Below are 20,689 nucleotides of genomic sequence, written 5' to 3'. Positions count from 1 at the left end.
TTTGAGCGGTGGGGCCCTGTTGGTCCTGCTTTGCTTGTCCATGAAAGCAATGCTGTTCATTAGCTCGGCCAGTTCTATCTGCCTCACTGAGCCCAAACACACACACACATACAACAGCACACCCTCTAGACAAAACAAATGGACTTTGCACGCAAACCACTCAAAGACCTGGTGCACAATAAACATACTCATCTTAGAGAGTTGTGATCTGTTCTCAGGATGAAGCACTGGATTGTGTCTATCTATCTATCTATCTATCTATCTATCTATCTATCTATCTATCTATCTATCTATCTATCTATCTATCTATCTATCTATATGGCTGGCTGTTCATCTATTTATTCTTCTTATAATTCAACCACAATTTGCCCTATTTTGACAATTTTCTTTCTCATTCTTTCTTACTATTGAGCCCTTTGGAAATTTTTGTTTGTCGTAAAAACAAAATGAAAAGCTTTTAATGGTCATTGATCCTGGACTATATACCTAGCTACACAAAGACCAATATAAGTGAGGAAGTAAAACCGTCTGATCCAGCAATTGCTTCTGATTGGACATGTGGAAAAACTGTGCTACTTTTCATTCTTTTAGTACAGGTTTTGAGATTTCATAGTACTAAAAAAAAGTTCTTGGACCTGGCAACCCTTTGTGAGAAACCCAAACATTTTAAAATCACTCCATACTCAGATCCACATATACACATCTTCTATGCATTCATTTGCATAGTCCGCTAATGTATATTACTCTTAAAGAGCGCCTATTGTTAAGGTTAATATGTGAAAGGCATCTCTTTCACACACGTGCACACACAGTTTTGGATATGTAACTCTGTTTGCAACCGTTTTTTAAGTTTTCTAAACTTTGCTCAGAGCTCAGAGCTCAGAGTCACATCTCTCGTTTAAAAGAAAAGAACAACGAAGACGATTGACCAAAGAAATAACATAAAGTCAAATGTATTTGACATTTAAATTTAAAAGAGACATTAAAATCTTACGGAGGTAAAGCCAAAATAGCAAACAAAAGCTCAACGCTCAACACCTAAATTTTAAACCCTTTCACCTGCACATAAATTAAAACAAACAAACAACATTCACTTACGTCCCTACTTACCAGAAAGCATAACTTAATAAAACACAAAGACACCCTCCTCATCACATGCGTCTCCATACATCGATCTCAAAAATTTAAGTCAACACTCAGCATTAAATTTGGCAATATCGCTGAACAAATACAACATAAGTTTTCTCAAACAAACAAAATAAGCCAGGAGAGAGGAGATTCTCTGAAGGATCATCCAGTCCGGTTTACCGTAAATGGACTTCACCAACACAACGGAGAGCTCCCACATGTTGGCACCTGATTCATCACACCTGTGTGTTTATAACCACAATAAGAGAAATATACACCAACACAAAGAAAAACTCGTTAGAAAACTAACTTTAGATAAAATTACTTTTATATTATTGTTTTATCCTGGACGAGCCCCCAATTTTGATCTACAAGGGAACGCAACATAAAGAGGACACATGAATCCAATTTTGTCTAAAATAATAAAATTATTACAACAAAATAATCAAACAAATCACGTGTCATAACTAAGCAAGAATGAATAAATAAAAAATACTCTCCAACAAAAAAGAAAAATATTACATAACATTCATTCATTCATTTTCTTTTAAACTTAGTCCCCTTATTAATTCGGGGTCGCCACAGCGGAATGAACCGCCAACTTATCCAGCACACGTTTTACGCAGCAGCTTCTAGCTGCAACCCACCTCTGGGAAACATTCATACACTATGGACAATTTACCCTACCCAATTCACCTCTACCACACATCTTTGGACTGTGGAAGAAACCGGAGCATCCGGAGGAAACCCACACGAACGCGGGGAGAACATGCAAACTCCACACAGAAATGCAAACTGACCCAGCCGAGGCTCGAACCAGTGACCCTCTTGCTGTGAGGTGACAGCACTACCTACTGCGCCACCGTGTCACCTGTCATAGCAATTATAAAAATTAATAATAATACCTTACAGCACATTATATAGTTTGGAGTACAGCACATGAGAAGTATGAACTATGTTTATAATGTGCTAGAATTGTCTTTATCAACTTTCACTGTGAACAAAAGAGCAGCATGAACTTTCTTCTAAAACTCTCCTTTTGTTTTTAACAGAACAAAATGAAAGTCATACAAATTTGGAACAACATAAGGGTAAATATAAGATCAGTTATCTCTTAACATTATTATTATTATTATTGTTATTACTTACAGTAATTTAAGTTTGCATACAGTATGTAACTCCCTAACTGTCAAGTTAATTTAGATGCACTTTTGAGGCTAATTTCATCTCAGGGCTTTACCGACCTACAACCTTAGTCTTATCTTAAAGCTGTCCACCATCTGAATGCTTTTGTATCTCTTCTCTCAGGCTCCAGATGTCGGCTTGAGCGCTCATGACAACAACAACTGGAAGAGAACGAACCTTTCAGGCAACCGCTGGTGTCTTAAGCTGCGGTAGAAATAAACTGTGAGCATATTGGACAACAGCAACACTGTCATGCTGTGCAATGCCATTTTCCTGCAGGCTCTTTCTCCTGCTGTTCTCAAACACTGCTGTGGTGTGTGCGCATGTGTGCGCTCTACTTGAGAGTTGATCAAAGCTAGCAGGCCTCATCCATGCACTGGGGCTTCACTGAATTGCTAGTCCTGAGTTTGTCAGCCCCAAGTGGCCCAGCAGAGCTACTTTCCTCTTCTGCGGCAGAGACGATTAAAGAAAACACAGCAGGAGAGAGCTGTTTATAAGCAGGCAAATAAAACAATACTGTAAAAATGCTGGGTTCCGCACAATTCCTTTATGTTGTCGCCACACAAATCGAGGTAATTAACTTAATTTTTTCACAAATTTAAGTGGATTAGATATAAAATAATTAGTAATATTAATTAATATTAATTTGTCCCAAGAAAACTCAAGAATTGTGATTTAGCTTATTTTAAATAAGTAGTTTAAACAAGCAGAAGAATAACTTTATTTTTTGAATGAACAAAGCGCACAGAGCTCAAAGAAACAGAGAAAATATGAGATTGTACTGTAAAAAGCTTTAACCAATATAAGTGGAATAGTATGCATCTTATTTATCTATTTATTTTTTGCAAATATTTGTTGAAACTTTTTAATGAATTTATTATTATGTATTTTTAAAGAAATATTAATGGAAAAATGCCATTATTGCAGGAAATGATCATTGATCAATACTATACAAAATATTGAAATATTATATTAAAGTTTAACCTCCATTACATCCACATCTATCTATAAAAAGTTAATTTCTTACATCGTTTATTAATGTTTACTGATAAAACGAACTGGAAACAACCAACAACCATATAAACTTAATCTTACATGGAAAAAAGTAAGTCACTGCAAGAAAAACATCACCATCCAGCACTTGCATTACTCTAAGTGTGCAATGTCTGTTCAAAATATCCAATATGTAAGCTGGCCTATTTTAAAATCTGAAGATATTAAACCCCTTCAGACATAAATTATGTTCCAGGTTTCTGAAAAATGTAAAATTATGTTTTTACAGTTCTTGAGGATCTTATAAATGAGACCTAAAAAATAAAAGTCCAACACCATTTAAGTACATACATACAGTTGAATTCGGAATTATTATTATTTCTTAAATATTTCCTAAATGATGTTTAACAGAGCAAGGAGATTTTCACAGTAAGTCTGACAATATTTTTCTTCTGGAGAAAGTCTCATTTGTTTTATTTCGGCTTGAATAAAAGCAGTTTTAGGTCAAAATTATTAGCCCCTATTTTTTTCAATAGTCTACAGAACAAACCATTATTATACAATAACTTACCTAATTACCCTAACCTACCTAGGTAACCTAATTAACCTAGTTAAGCCTTTAAATGTCACTTTAAGCTGTATAGAAGTATCTTGATAAATATCTAGTAAAATATTATTTACTATCATCATGGTATTCAGGGGACTAATAATTTTGACTTCAACTATATATGTAGAACAGAACATTATACCAACATAAAATACCAAAAATAAAATAAAATAAAAAAACATACATGATTCTGATTTTCAAAATCCCGAACATTAACATTGTAACATTTTTACTTTCATTTTGAGGTTTTTGTTGTATAGATTGCACCTTGTTTATGACTAACTTTATCTTCATCTTCCTCATCACTTCACATGATGTCCACATCTGAGACATATTTCCATCTGCTTTATGCTTAAGAACTTCAAGATCTGTATATTCCACAAACAGTAGACAAAATGCAGTACTGCGCATGAAGAAACGTGCGTTCTCAGTTACCATATCTGTATGAAATTGTTTCAGCAAAGAAATAGTACATTGATATAGTTTTATATAAAAAAGTTTATTCAGCATTATTAGAGATTTACTTTCAGTAACAGATTTCGAACCCATTGTCCCTCCTAATGAACTGACATATTTGAAAATATACTGATCTAAAGCTTGCAATGTTAAAAAAGATTTTAAACTTTAATGAGTACGTGCAATCTCTCTTTTTACATACAATCTAGGAAGTACTGGCAAACATATCAATAAATCTGAATAAAAACATTGTAAATGTGGCTTACGTCTGTGTCTGGAGGGAAGTGATGCCATGCTGCTTTTTAGTGTAGTGTTTTTTTGTTTTTCAAATTACAACATACCTTACCACCATTTGATTTGATGACAATCGTCCACTCTCGAGGACTGCAGGCTTTAAATTAGATGAAATTCTCAAAAACCACAAAAAAACATGGGCTGAAGTGAGATGTCCATTGTAATTGACACAGGGTGCGAAGGGGTTAAGTTGCTCTCTAGCCCCAATCAAACACACAATCTCTTTCAACGCAAATTAGACAGCTTCATCACTTGTGTAACTGAAAAAAAACACAAAACTCAAGTAAAAGATGGTTGAACAAGTCCACTAAGGGTGCAATACTGTCCCCGCTGGCCTTCAAACACTTCACACAACACCCTGACAGTATAAGAGCAGCCATTTGGGCAAACTCCCAAATTTAAAACCCAGACTAGGCAAAATCCTCCATGTTTCCTCTCATCTTCTTGGCTCAGAGGGTGTGAAGTAGGCGTTGACCTGTGCCGCTGGGTCTCCAGGGAAAAAGCTGTATGTCCGGCTTCATTTGCCACTCACCTCTCAATTAGAAGCGGAGCGGGGACGATTCCTGTCGCCTGTGTGTGGGAAGCAGAGGCCTGTCTCTTTCTGCCTTCATGTGGTTTGATGAGAGCCGCGAGGGCTTGTATTAGTTTCACTCACTGTCTCCGTGGGCAGCTGGAGATTTTAGATGCGGCTTTGTGTCGAGCACCGGGATGGTGTGTTGGTGGCGTTGAGGGCTTCATAGATTCTGCAAAATAAGAAGTGAAAAAACGCTCTTCAGATTGAGTTTTAAACTGTATTTCTTGGCAAGATGTTGTATTTCTTCTCTGCAACTTGGTTGTTCATCATTAGGCTACATTGTTAGACATTGTTTTAAAGAGCAGGTCATATGGTTTTTCAAAAAGTGTCTTATTTGAAGTTTATAACATAGCCATTCCGTTCTTCATTGTAAACAATCAAAAATGCACGATAAATAAAGATATATTGTCGCTCTCTCAAAAAAAAAAAGATGTGGCTCTGAATCACCTAAATAAGTGTTATTCTCGAATCTTTTGCCTGCTACCGATCTACAGGCTGTTTCTCAATATGTGAATATTGTGTCCTCGAGTTCTCGTGCTAACATCATCATCAACCGCCAAAGTTCAGTTCCAAAACTCAAAAGCGCAAGAACAGAGGACGCGTGAAAGTTCCCGGATGTGTTCTTGATATCAAGGATGCATTGATGCAGATGCGCAAAATTCGCTTGAGAAGTCCCAGAAGTCATTCAGGCAGAATTATGGATGTGGGAAGCGTAGCATTTAATATAGATTTATTATTAAAGTTCAGAGATATTACCTATTTGTCTCAGGGGTTTCCCTAAATGAAACGGTGAAAGTAAACATTACCATGAAAATCTTTAAAAGGCATAAACACATTTAGGGTGTTTGTTTGCTGAAATTCGTATTAAAATTAGTGTTATTTATATTGTGTATCTTATATTTGTAAGGTCTTCATGCATAGTATATATTGTGAAAAGGGGAAAAGCAATAAATCGTACGAATGCTGTAATGTTGAAATAATTTTCAGTTAAAACCGTGTAAAAGTCATGTGACCATCAGGAAGAACCAGGGAAGAACGCAGCATCTCATTTCTCACATGATGCGTTCTTTGTTTTCGTGCTCTCCATTCGCTGTTTTGTGCTCTGATGTGTTGAGACAACATGAAGAAATCGTGTTGGTCCAACTTCTTGGTTAGGGGATTTGAAGTTCCCAGCATGCTTAGCATGGGAAATGTTGACAATAAAAGTAATTTTAGATGTTTAAAGTTTATAAAAAGCCTTGTTAGACTTTAATCTTCACTTAAGAAGATTTAGAAAAGTTTCATGTAATGCTTTGAGTTTAGAGGTTACCACCACCTTGCAAAAGCACCCATGGTTCAGATATTGGCAGCTTAATTAGCAAAAATGCAGTTTGTTGCTCCTTGCTTAGTGAGCAATAACTGTCCTAAAATTAGTTCTGAGATAAGTCTCAATAAACTGTATACGTAATTCAGGAAATATGCTTAAAATGGTTCTTTTAGTTCATTTAGAATAACTTAAAATAAAACTAAGAGACTTCGAAAGGTACGACACATAATAGACATACATGATATTATCAAACCTTTGAGTTTGAATACAAATGTATTCAAAGTTTTATTTGAGAAAATTATGTTGGACCAACTTACAAGCATATAATTGTGTTAATAGTTTTTTTTGTTGTTTTTGCTAAACAAATATATTGGATGGAAATCCTGCCCTCAATTAAATTGAATTTATTCAATCAGTTATTTTTTGAGTGAATAAAGATTGGACAAAAATGTTATTGCTCTATTGTGTAATCTTAGTATCGTTATTTATTTATTTATTTATTTATTTATTTATTTATTTATTTATCTTTTTTCTTTCAAAGTGTATTAAGTTATCTTAAATTTATGTTATTCTTGCTGTATTTTTGTTTTTGTATTGTTTTTTTTTTTTTGTTAAGTTTTTTTTTGCTAAACAAACAAACTAAACCTTTGTCAATCTGTATGACAATGTTTAAAATAAAAATTGTTCTTCAAAAAAAAAAAAAAAAAAAAAAGAAAGAAATTAGGTCCTGCAGTTTTAATTCCTATGGGGTCGAAGAAATCCGGCAATCCTGCAATTTATCTGTAAATGATAAGAGGTGTTATGAAGTATCAAGTTTATCTGTTTTACAGTTTAAAACAGTTAAAGAACAGTTGTTTCATAAAATATTTTGCAAAGTGACCTTTAATCTCTGCTTAATTAAACCTAATTAAACAGCTTCATTTAAAAAACAACAAAAACAGTTATATTCACACACTCTTTTTTTTCAATTTTTTTCTGCTATTAGATTCTGCAGGCTTATAAAAATACTTTTGAAGTCAAAAACCCAGCGGGCACACAACATCATTTGACTTAAATATTAGGTTAGATTTAGATCATGACGTCAGGTGACCAAAATTCAATGTCTAGTCAACGTCTAAGGACAACATTATTTTCACTTCCAATAACGTCCAATTACGTTGATATTTTGTTGATTTAAGATTGTGTTGGAAAGTGACCAAAATCCAACATCTGATAGATGTCATAGTGATAACGTCCACACAATGTCAAGGTGTAACATGAGTAGAAATTGATATTTGGATGATTATAAATTGTCATTTCCAAACAAAATGCAACGTCCCCACAACGTTGGGGTACAACGTCAATATCACGTCAAGCCTGCAGGGATATAAGCAGAACTGTAGGGAGTTGAACTTTTAGGGTTACCAAATGTTGGATTATATTAATTTCATTATAATGCTAAATTTTCTGTGCCAAAAGTTATTGTCAGAAGAATGTCTTAGCCCATTATTTTATTATTATCAATTTTTTTTTTTTTTTTTAGTAATGATAGCACACTGAAAAAAAAATGTTCATTGGATTTACTTAATTTTTAAGCTAAGTGTTTGCAAACAATTTTTATATGCAGGATTTAAGCAAAATAAATTATTTAGTTAAATTCAGCCCATATTAATTGTTTGCATTCATTCATTTATTCATTTTTCTTCAGCTTAGTCCCTTTATTCTTCAAGGGTCGCCACAGCGGAATGATCCACTAACTTATCCAGCATATGTTTTACCCAGCGGATGCCCTTCTAGCTGCAACGCAGTACTGGAAAACATACATACTCATTCACACACATACACTACAGCCAATTTAGTTAATTCAATTCACCTTTACCACATGTTTTTGGACTGTGGGGGAAACTGGAGCACCTGGAGGAAACCTACGCCAACATTGGGAGAACATGCAAACTCAACACAGAAATGCAAGCTGACCCAGCCTGGACTCAAACCAGTGGCCTTCTTGCTGTGAGGCGACAGTGCTAGTCACTGAGACATCATGTCACTCTTGTTTTGCAACCACTTACCTTAAAATAATTTAGTAAATCCAATGCATCATTTTTGAAAGTTATATTCTTCTGAACTAAAACAAAAATTTGAAGCTTTAATGAACTTAAAATTAAATGTTTATCTCTGAGATAAAGCATAGCCTTAACAAAATGTAACCATATTTAAAGTAACTGTTAAAATAAACAGTTAAATCCACACACTTTCTTTAAAGTTCTGTTCTCCCAGCGATTTTCCCTGTGTTATTTGACTCTGCTGCTCATGAAGTTACTCATGAGGTCACTCTCTTTCTGAGCCCAATACTAATCCTCTATGGCCCCCTACTGGTCAGACGCATTAAAATCGTGTAGCAGGGGTTTGTCCCAGCGCCTGTTTTTCAGTCCGCCATCTCTGACATGATAATTCTCTGCATCTTGTCTCCTAGGTTCAAGAGCCTTTCCTGGAGCTGGAGTTGACTGACTTCTCCCTATGCTTATGACAAGTCTATTTCCACTCATCGATGAGTCATGTGGTCCTCGCAGCGTCCACGGATAATCCTTCTGAAGCCGAGGTCACAACCAGGCTGGAGTTCAACGGGCCCCTGACTATTTGTTTGATGAGCACCCCCCTTGGAAAGGGTATAAGGTTTATGCAACTTAGAAGGGGGCTTCAGTCATGGCCGTTTTTCTAATATTGCTGAATAATCACTCACTGATGGGAGTCTAACTGTTAGTATACTGCTGTGTCCTCCGACACCGTTCGCCCACTAATATTTTGATAATGGATGGTTTGGAGCGAGGCCCGCAGAGTGGCACATGAAATCGTAGTGGCATCTTTCTATCTGTCTCCGCTGTCCTGCCTGACGGCTGTGTGACAGAGAGAGCAGAGAGTGGGCTTTTTCCTTCATGTCTGACTAGTCACTGTAATGACTGCAGATGGGAGAGCCGCAGGGGGCCCGAGGCTCCGGGGCCCTGTCATTGTTTTGGGGCCGCCCTGACCCACTCATCATATCCTCTTCTGCCTTCTGACGCCAAGCGGTAATTGAAAAGTATATTAGAGCAAATTGCTTATATCCATTTTTGTCCGAGCCGGCGTGTATTTAGGAGTAAATAGATGAGAGAAAGCTCTTGCAGAAAGTTGGGATGGACGGATGAAAAAAATAAATAAATAAATTGCAAAATCGTTTACGCGCCATGATGGTCCTCCTGTGGATGTTTTAGAAGAAGTAATGATGATTTGTTTATTGACTTGAGTTAATGTTGCTGTTTGACTTCAGAAGCCAATTTATGCTGTTAAAAACACATAATGAATACAGTATATTTATCAATTCCCAGTGAATATGGGTCATATATATTGGTGCAAAAAAAAAAACAAACAGATTTATTAAACAGGTATATTTATTAAGATATTATTTTAGTCACAGAACGTCTTTAGATATGGAAAGATAATACATTTAAATTCATGCAAAATATTGGGGGGAAATACAACTTACAAAATTTCAACAAAATTATATATATTATATTATATTATATATTGTTTGTTTCTCTTGATTTTCGCTATTTTTGAACATTTTATTGAATATTTTTCCCTAAAAGAAATTTTGGTTACTAATTTTTGAACCATTATCAAAAATTATTTTGTTAGATTAGCTCCAGATTTGGCTTCAGTACTGACTAAACTAATGTAGATGCACAAATAATATTGAATATCTTCCTATAGAAAATATTCATTTATATGAGAGATTTGTGGTGGGTGTACTCATATATGAACATGTAGACTTGCTGAATGCATGTTAATGTTTTATTGTGGTCCAGACAAAACAGGATTTTTGTTTAGTCTGCATAATGTTTTGCTGCATTCTGAAAATAGCTTAAATACAGCTTAAATTTCTCATTTGAATTATTAATGAAAAATTACAGTCCCCATTATACTAGAATAACACCAACACAAACATTTAAATAATATTATCTTAGTCTTTGCATATTTGATTGGAATTTATGATGAATAAAGCGACTAAGCTGAAGAAAAATGAAGAAAAATGAATGTGTGTGTGTATGTATATATATATATATATACATATATATATATACATATAAATATATATATATATATATATAAATATATACATTTATTTATTTAAGGGGTGTTCTTATTTATTATGAGCACATGTGAAAGGTAAATGTCTCTTTAACTGAATGTTTAATAGTTCATAAATTATTATGATGAACTATTATTGTTAACTATTATTTAATATAAAGTTATTATTGTACATTTTTTAGATTTAAGATTTAAATTGAACATATTCTGTTTTGATGGGCGACGCAACCTTCACAGCAAGAAGGTTGCTGGGTCGCTGGTTCGATCCTCGGCTCAGTTGGCATTTCTGTGTGGAGTTTGCATGTTCTCCCTGCATTCGCCTGGGTTTCCTCCGGGTACGCCCCCACAGTCCAAAGACATGGGTACAGGTGAATTGGGTAGCCTAAATTGTCCGTAGTGTATGCTTGTGTGTGTGTGCATGTGTAGATGTTTCCCAGAGTTGGGTTGCAGTTGGAAGGGCATCCGCTGCGTAAAAAACTTGCTGGATAAGTTGGCGGTTCATTCCGCTGTGGCGACCCCAGATTAATAAAGGGTCTAAGCAGACAAGAAAATGAATGAATATTCTGTTTTGACATTACTTAATACATTAATATATACAGACATCGAAAGGGCCTTTGACCCATATAGATTTTAAAGATGAAGAAAGAAAGAAAGAAATTATATCTCCCATATTAATTAACATATTACACTACAAAATATCCGTCATCTAGATGTTCTGTATTTGTGCTATTCATTTAGGCTATATATATATTTCTAAGTGGTTTACTTCTACTTGTATTATGTAGCATTTTTAATACATTAACACTAAACACCTGCTGTGTTATTTTTTAACAAGACCTTTTTGATCCTCCAGGATTAAAGTTAAGAAGAAAAGTCTGCATTTTATTGGATTTATTTTATGTTCCAGACATAACAATATCTTGCTTAGTCCGGAAATGTGTTTGCAGCCTCTTAGTTAGCTTTCATCCGAACACTTCAGATAAACACGCTGCTTGTCTTTAGTTGCTCTTTTAAATGACAGCCCGGGCCACGGGATGGCAGAAATTGGTCTCAGGGGACCCTCGAGCTTAGCTTATGGCCCCTGAGATGTGGGTGAGTGTTCCCAAGTAAGGGGCCACAGGGAGCAGCAAGCAGCTGTGTGGAGTCTGGCCTCCATCTTGCCTGGTACGTCACCTTAGGTTGAGCTGAGCAGCCATCCAGAAACTATTTGGTTTTGTCCCCTGATGCTGTTGCTCAATGAGGTCTGAGTCTCAGTTTCTTTTGACTGTACATCTTCATTTGATTTCATGATGGAACATGAGTGGACAGTTTTGCATACATTAATAAATATCATATACAATATGAATCTTATTTTTTTTAAGTTAAAGTTACAGTAAATGCCTGACTTGTTTATCTTTGAATTGTGTCTATTTTTAATTACAAACTATGAATATTATAGCCAACTACAGTAAACCAACAAAACTAGTTTTTTTTATACAATAACTTTAACTTGTTTAATGTCAAGAACGACATGGTGGTGCAGCGGGTAGCACAATCACTTCACTACAAGAAGGTCACTGGTTTGAGCCTCAGCTGGGTCAGTTGACTTTTCTGTGTGGAGTTTGCTTGTTCTCACTGTGTTTGCATGGGTTTCCTCCAGGTGTTCTGTTTTCCCCCACAAGTCCAAAGACATGTGGTATAGGTGAATTGGGTGAGCTAAATTGTCCGTAGTAAATGAGTGTGTATGGATATTTCCCAGTGATGGGTTGCAGCTGATAGGGCATCCGATGCGTAAAACGTTTGCTGGATAAGTTGCCAGTTCATTCCGCTGTGACGACCCCAGATTAAAAAAGGGACTAAACCGAAAAGAAAATAAATGAAGGAATGTTTAATGTCAGCTTTAGTTGCAAAGGAAAATGCATATTTATGATTAGGGATTCAAAAATAACACTGACACAAACGTTTAAATACGTTTTTTCCCCTTTTTGGGCAGCAGTGTTCATTTGGTTAGGGTTAGTGATATATAATTTAAAATATATTTTAGTCAACTAAATCTACACTGTAAAACAAATGCTGGGTTCCACACAATCCCTTCAAGACGTCTCAATGCAAATCGATGAGTTGATCGAAGCTATGCACCCCCTAAAAACTCAAGAATTGTTATTTGAGTCCATTTTAAATAAGCAATAAATGTTATTTGAGTGTAGAGTAGATTTATTCAACTAAAATCTTATGAAATTTAGTTGGATAAAACTAGACTAAAACTAAACTGATTTGGAAGACTAAAATATTTCCAAATTTAGTCTAAAACTGAAATTAAAGCTACTGTCGAAATTAACACTGAAATGCAGATTCTAAGTAAAAAGAATCCCTTCATAAGTTTGTACACTCAAAAAAAAAAACAATATTTATGCTGCTTGTTCAATTTAGTCATTTAAACCCCCCCCCCCCCCCACCCCCCAACACACACACACACACACACACACACAAAACAAAATTATTGCCGTTTTTTGGGGGACAAACCTATGTTATGTTCAATCAACTTTTGTTGTAAAAACAATTCAGTAAACCTAATCAGTTTGCAATGGGACAACATGATGTTATTGTGTGGAACCCTGCATTTTTTTACAGTGCATAATATAGTAATAAAGTATAATAAAGATGAACTTTTCACGAAAATGTATGTCATTTTTTTTAGCTACCTAATGTGCTTTAAGAATAATAAAGCAAAAATAAAAAATGAAATGAAATCTAACAAAAGCTCTTAATAAACTACAGTAATCCCAGCAAACAGTTTTAATAGACGTCTAATAAACATCGAAACGTTGACAGCTTTGCTAAAACAAGGCTAAACTTGGGCTGTCAATAAATATCTAATAGACATAATAGCCCAAAACTAGACCAGTCATCAAATAGACAGATTAGACAGACTTTATGTGTGTAGTCATTCATTTCTATTTATTTAATGACTAGTCTTGTTTTGGCCTATTCTTAGACGTCTATTAGATTTTCACTGACACTGATAATATGTTTTTGCCAAGACGATTATATTCTATTAGAAATCTTTTAAAAACCAAAAAATGCTTGCTAGGATTTCTCATTAATATTCATAATTAGATGCAAAACTGATATGTACCTTTCCTAAAAATAAGTCATAAAAGTCAAAATAGTCTATAGCCATATTAAATTATGCTATTTATATAGCTTTTACCTTATATTATGCTAAGTTGGTTTAATTTGTATTCATGTTTTTTATTCAATTCCAAGAAGTTTTCCACTTCCTTACATTAACTTACATAAGCTAATGCTTACATATTCTGCATGACGCAGGAAAATAAATAAATTACATTTCATTAAATAAAATTTCAAGAACATAAAAAATTCTTGTTTAGAGTATGAAGGATATTACTAATATTTCAAGTATATGTAAAAACCAATAAGATCACATGTGACCTTTTTCAGCTTTTCACACCCACAAAGGTTTGGCTTTGAGAATTTTTTCTCCAACCCTTCACTGACAATAACCCTGATCCCTGTAACCTCTTAACAGACCGGAGTTCAAATCCATGAGGTCAGATTCATTCCTCAGTGAACAATGATCTGCATTAAGTCAAGACTGCTGAGACTCAAATACAGTAAATCTGGACTGCAGTAACATTTAATACAACAAGCTTCCGTGGTTGTTAATATAAATGTGCAAGTTTAATAATTAGGTCAAATGAAGCCTGAAACTCGTGGAGTAATTACGAAGTTGTCACCAAGTTCACTTGGACTACCAATAAAATGAGAGTTTGTAAAGAGGAATTATCTTTACAATAACAGTAATTCGCAGATTACTTCACTCTTGCTCTGAGCTCCGAAAGACTCTTGATCAAATGTTGGAAATTTCAAGGTTGACTGCTTTGAAATCAAAGCTAATTTAGGACAGATGTTGAGTGTCTTTTCAAGCAGTTAATTGATCTGATGTTTTGTCTAAATCGGAGAGGAAAACGCGGTATTAATCAAATTAGTCTCGTACGAGCGTGCGAATGTCTTAACATTTGCTAATTAGTCTATTTCTGCTAGGGGTTTGTTAATTTGATTAATTATCTTTCTCTGAGAACACTTGTCCAATTGATAATTAGAGGAAAGATTATCTCATGTACTTGGTGCATGTGCTGTTTTATGCCAATTGAAAGATATAGATGGTTTACGTGGAGAATTGTAAATACTGTTTTTGTATATGTCTGTCAGTTCTGAGATTTGAGGGTTTTTATACAGTTTTTTTAAATCTAATGTAAAAAAAATATAACCCAAATTAAATGTTTATTTTGTTTCACTTAAACAATTTGCATCTGTAGATTTCAATTACAAGATTATTTTGTAATATTTGCTAATTTTATAATTACCTTTCTCTGAGAACACTTGTCTCAATTGATAATTAGAGGAAAGATTATCTCATGTACTTGGTACATGTGCTGTTTTAGGTCAATTGAAAGATATAGATGGTTTACGCAAAGAATTGTTAATACTGTTTTTGTATGTTACTGTATATTTATGGCTGCATTTATTTTACTGTGTATATTTTATACAGTTTTTTCAGTCTAATGTAAAGAATAATCTAAACCAGGAGTTCTCAAACTTTTTAGCCTGCGACTCCTAAAATAACAACACCAGTGACTCGCGACCCTCTCTATGCTCGGAGGTGGTTATAAGCATACTAATATTGCATAAAATGGTTCACACACTACAATAGGTACTATATAAACAAGCTTATTGATGACACAAAAATGCAACAGTCTATTTTTAATAATGATTATTCATTTGTTTAATTTAATATTCATTTCACTTAATGAGAATGGTGAGCACAATGTTTACAGCACAAGACTTGGAGATCGTCCTCTTTGTTCACTCGTGGTCTTTTTTTTTATGTACAGTATGTGAGTGCCATAAAGATGTCAAAGTTTAACATTGTATCATAAAATCAATCTGCTGCAACTAACACTATTGCTGTGATGTTAATCTAGCATAATAACCCCTGGGGTGGCAATACAATGAAAAAAAGTGTCAACGCTGATGACTTTTTTTTGCATGTTTTTTAATGTAACTATTAAATATTAACTATATATTAAATATATTATAAGTTAAAAACTATTTTATATTCTGCATGTTATGGATAAAATATGATAGTTCTAATAGTTTAATAAAATATATGAGATTTTTGGAAATCACCAAGCGACCCCCTGCTCTCCCTCCCAGGGGGTCCCGATCCCCACTTTAAAAACCACTGATCTAAACTACCCATTCAAAGGTTTCTTTTGTCTCACTTTATACATTTTATCTGTAAATTTCAGTTACAATATATTTTTTATTGGTTTTTTGAAAAAATTTACAGTTTATTTATTTGAAAAGATTTTGTAGAATGACATTTTAATGCTCAATTGGCCTTTTATATGTACTGTGTATAACATTTTATTATAAAATTCATTCATTCATTCATTCATTTTCTTTTCAGCTTAGTCCCTTCATTAATCCGGTGTTGCCACAGCGGAATGAACCGCCAACTTATCCAGCACAGTTTTACGCAGCGGATGCCCTTCCAACCGCAACCCATCTCTGGGAAACATCAACACACACACATTCACACATACTCATTTACTACAGACAATTTAGCCAACCCAATTCACCTATAGCGCATGTCTTTGGACTGTGGGGGAAACCGGAGCACCCGGAGGAAACCCAAGCGAGTGCAGGGAGAACATGCAAACTCCACACAGAAATGCCAACTAAGCCAGCCGAGATTCTGAAAGTCTTTAAAAACAGGTTGTAAATGTGAATTGATTATGACTTTTTTTGCAGTGCAAATAAGTGCATAATTATTCAAATAATGCCTGATTTGAATATTAAAATATAAAATGTAATCAAATGAGGAGTATGTTGATTACTACACTACCTGACAAAACTTTTGTCATCGATCGCAGTAAGAGCAACAAATAATAACTTGACTTCCAGTTGACCATTTGGAAAAGAGGCAGAAGGTAAATTTTAACAATGAATCATCTGTTGAACTGCATCCAAATCATGACAAATACTGCAGAAGACCTAATGGAACCCAAATGGACCCAAGATTCTCACTGAAATCAGTCAAGTTTGGTGAAGAAAAAAATCATGGTTTGGGGTTACATTCAGTATGGGGGCAAGCAAGAGATCTGCAGGGTGGATGGCAACTTCAACAACCTGAGAAGTCAAGACATTTGTGCTGCTCATTACATTACAAACCACAGGAGAGGGCAAATTCTTCAGCAGGATTGCGTTCCTTCTCATACTTCAGCCTCCACATTAAAGTTCTTGAATGCAAAGGAAGTTAAGGTGCTCCAAGGTTGGCCAGCCTAGTCACAAAACATGGATATGATTGAGCATCTCTGGGGTAAGATAAAGGAGAGGGCATTGAAGATAAATCAAAAGAATGTTCATGAACTCTGGGAGTTCTGCAAGAAGATATTTTTTTGCCATTTCAGATGACTTTATTAATAAGTTATTTGAGTCATTGCAGAGATGGATGTAGGCGTCCATGTTTATGACAGACATACACAATAATAATTATTTTTCCACTGCACCATTATTTTATATTCTATACTGTAATTATTTCTGTTAAGTGACAAGACTTTTGTCTAAGCAAAGTCAGACCCTACTGTCCTAATTAAATAATTAGGCATGATCATATTTTATTTAGGTAAAATAAACATAATTTAGAAGACTTTCCCTTTATCATAAGCCATTTCTGATACTAAATGATCAATTAGAAGTCAAGTTATTATTTGTTGTTCCTAAAACTTGGATAGGTGACTGATTCAGGTAGTGTGTATGTTGGCTACTCTATTGACCTCCAGTGTCCACCTTTCATATACTCTGCTTAATTTAATATTAATGATATTCCATATCATATTTATAATGGTAAATTCATTTCAACCAAAAGTATATATATTTTCTACTAAAGTAGTTTTTTTAAAACATCCAAAATCTCCAATCTAATGCATGTTCTCATCTCGCTTTTGCCACAGACCTCTGTTTCAAACCAAGCACTGACTGAGAGAGCCACAGCTGGAAAGAAAAGAATTACCAGAGACGAACGAGGGATGCTTTTTTCTGCAGGACAGGGCTCAGTGTTTGCAGGACTCAATAAGCTGCCAGCCCTAATCTCAGTTTGAGGTGACCCCTGTCACTGTCTCGTTCCCCTTCACATCAGAGCCAAAGGATGAGAAGATACTTCTCATCGCAAGAGGATTAGCTGAGACTCAGCATGAAGTAATGTTCTGACCAGGGATTTTTCTTCACACTGGCTCAAAGTCACATAGCGAGTTATTTTGCCCACTGTGAGAGTATAAACAGACACACATGATTGATTTAATTTCCCCCCAATTCCCCCAATAAATAAATAGCAATAATAAAAATATAGATATTATGTAATAGTATATTGCTTTACATATGTAGAGTGACTTTCATTTCTGATGAAATCATAGGTCATGCAGTCTATTGGATAGTGTCAATGAATATGCATTTCTTCCTTCATTAAACATTTTGTTTTGCTTTGAAATATGTTGGATTATAAGGTATTTTAGTAGGTAATGTGTGCATGTTTTTCCAAATAATAGTTTCCCCATCATGTATACATAACTATTCATTTCAAGTCTTCCTCTAAAATGCTTCAAAATAGGATGACATCACCTAGGCAATGCACGATGTAATGTTAACAAATATGCAAAGAGCATTTTTCTTAATTGAAAAAAAAAATCTCTTTTACTCAGAAACACTTTGCATTATGACTCAGTATCATAATTCATCAAATTATATAATTATATAAATAAATATATATATATATATATATATATATATATATATATATATATATATATATATATATATATATATATATATATAAATATGTAATAGTGTATTAATATTTATGTACATATATATTGTTATAAGTCTAAAATGATTTTCTCTGAAACAACCAAGCCTATGTTGAATCAAGCATATACAAATTTTTTACAATTTTTTACTCAAAAAAAAAAACAAACAAAAAAAACACTTTTTAAATTCATCATTGCATGTTAATTTGAAATAATGTATATTGCTTGTTCATACACTCATTTTCCTTTGACTTATTCTCTATTTCAGAAGTCACCACAGTGGAATGAACTGTCAACTTTTCCGGCATGTGTCTTACACAGAGGATGCCCTTCCAGCCACAGCTCAGTACTGGGAAACACACATACATTCTTGCATTCACACATGTACTCATACAATACGGGCGATTTCATTTTTTTTCTTCACTACTCAATGTAAAATCAGAATTTCTGAAAACTAATAAAATCTCCAGTTTTATTTTAGTTAATCTCTATTATAATTTTTTTTTTGCAATTGTTGTCTTCTATAAACAATATAAAACATACTGTACTGTACATAAAATATACAAAAAGTCATTTACAATACTATCATAGATGTAGTTACAATGTTATAACTATGTAAATACAATGTAATTACAGAGTAGTTATAATGTATGGACATAGTAAGTTCATCCAAACTAAAAGTTTGTAAGTACATGTGTACTGTGTACATTTACGCATAAATATGCAAATACTGTGTATGAAAAATACAAAGAAACATAAGTTTATAAATATAAGTTTATGAATTTATAAATCAATTCTTGGATGTAAGTACAAGGTAAAAAACTATGTAACTACAATGTAATGACGGTAATTAAGTTTGTTAATACATGTTACTGTGTATATTTACGTATACAACTGTAACCAAATACTGTATATGCAATATACAAAGAAGTATTTACAGTTATAAATATTATATTGTATGTAACTACAATGTAAATACAATTTAACGACATAGTAAGTACATCCACGATAAAAGTTTGTAATTACATATTACATGTGTATTGTTTATATTTACTTATACAACTTTAAATATCCAAATAGAAACAATTACATTTTTAAATATTATCTTAGATGTAATTACAATGCAATTACAATGTAATGACATTGTAACTACAATGTAACAACAGTGAATGGGCACAAGATAAAGGTTTGTAATTACATATTACACCTCAGATGCATTTACAATGTATTAACAATGCTATAGTATTGTAATTATAATGTCATTAAATAATAATTAGAATGTTATGACAATGTAATTACATACAAAATAAAAGTTGTAACTACATATGTACTGTGCATATTTACATATAAATACACAGATGCTGTAATTGTAATATAAAAAGAAAGACATTTTCTTGGATGTAATTACATTGTAATTATAATGTAATGACATAGTAAATACAATGTAACTACACAATAAATGCACACAAAGTTTGTATTTGCATGACACCTCAGATGTAATTGCAACATTAAAACAATGTAAGTACAATGACAATACTTAGTAATTATAATGTAATGACAATGTAATTACAGTGGAAATACACGTTTGTAATTTCCTATGTACTGTGTATATTTACATCTAAATACACAAATAATGTAATTGAAATATACAAAGAAACATGTTTATAGTTGTATTTGTTTTTAGTTGTATTAAACTATAAATAACCTATAACTAAATGTAAAGAAACATTTACATTTATAAATATTATCTCGGATGCAATTACAATTTCAGATGTAGTTACAATGTTATAACAATATAATAACAATGTCACTACATCCAAAATAGGAGATTGTAATTACATTTGTATTGTGTATATTAACATATGAACTCACAAATACTGTACTTGAAATATACAAAGAAACATGTTTATACAATTTTTTTTATGTAATAACGATGTAAAAACAATGTAAGTACAATGTAACGACAAAGTAGTTGCACAAAAGATAAAAGTCTTTAATCACATATTACATTTTAAATGTAAATAAAATGTTATGACTATGTTATTACAATGCAATTACGTATCATCGCCTTACAATTATAAGGTTATATCTCTGTTCTAAATAATTTTGTGATTTGAGAATCAAAGAATTGCATTCCATATAGCAAACAGCATGTGCATAACAGTTTTCTTTTT

At 33.5% G+C, this 20,689-nt stretch overlaps 1 long non-coding RNA gene across 2 annotated transcripts in view; it reads left to right on the top strand.

Annotated features, from left to right (window-relative positions):
* LOC141380939 (uncharacterized) overlaps window positions 1-19,885 on the top strand; it is a 53,644-nt gene extending 33,759 nt beyond the window's left edge. The window contains exons 2-4 of one of the 2 annotated variants that reach the window (XR_012400344.1): window positions 8,996-9,587; window positions 17,667-17,910; window positions 18,784-19,885. This is a non-coding gene — a long non-coding RNA (uncharacterized lncRNA). Of the gene's footprint in view, window positions 1-8,995; window positions 9,588-17,666; window positions 18,197-18,783 lie in introns of those variants that run through there. The other variant, XR_012400345.1, reaches the window with a different exon arrangement.
* Window positions 19,886-20,689: the final 804 nt, after the last annotated feature.

The sequence above is a fragment of the Danio rerio genome, chromosome 25 (assembly GCF_049306965.1).
Source record: "Danio rerio strain Tuebingen ecotype United States chromosome 25, GRCz12tu, whole genome shotgun sequence".
NCBI classification, from domain to species: domain Eukaryota; kingdom Metazoa; phylum Chordata; class Actinopteri; order Cypriniformes; family Danionidae; genus Danio; species Danio rerio.
Note: the sequence above shows the minus strand (reverse complement) of the source record. Positions and strands in the feature narration are given on the sequence as shown.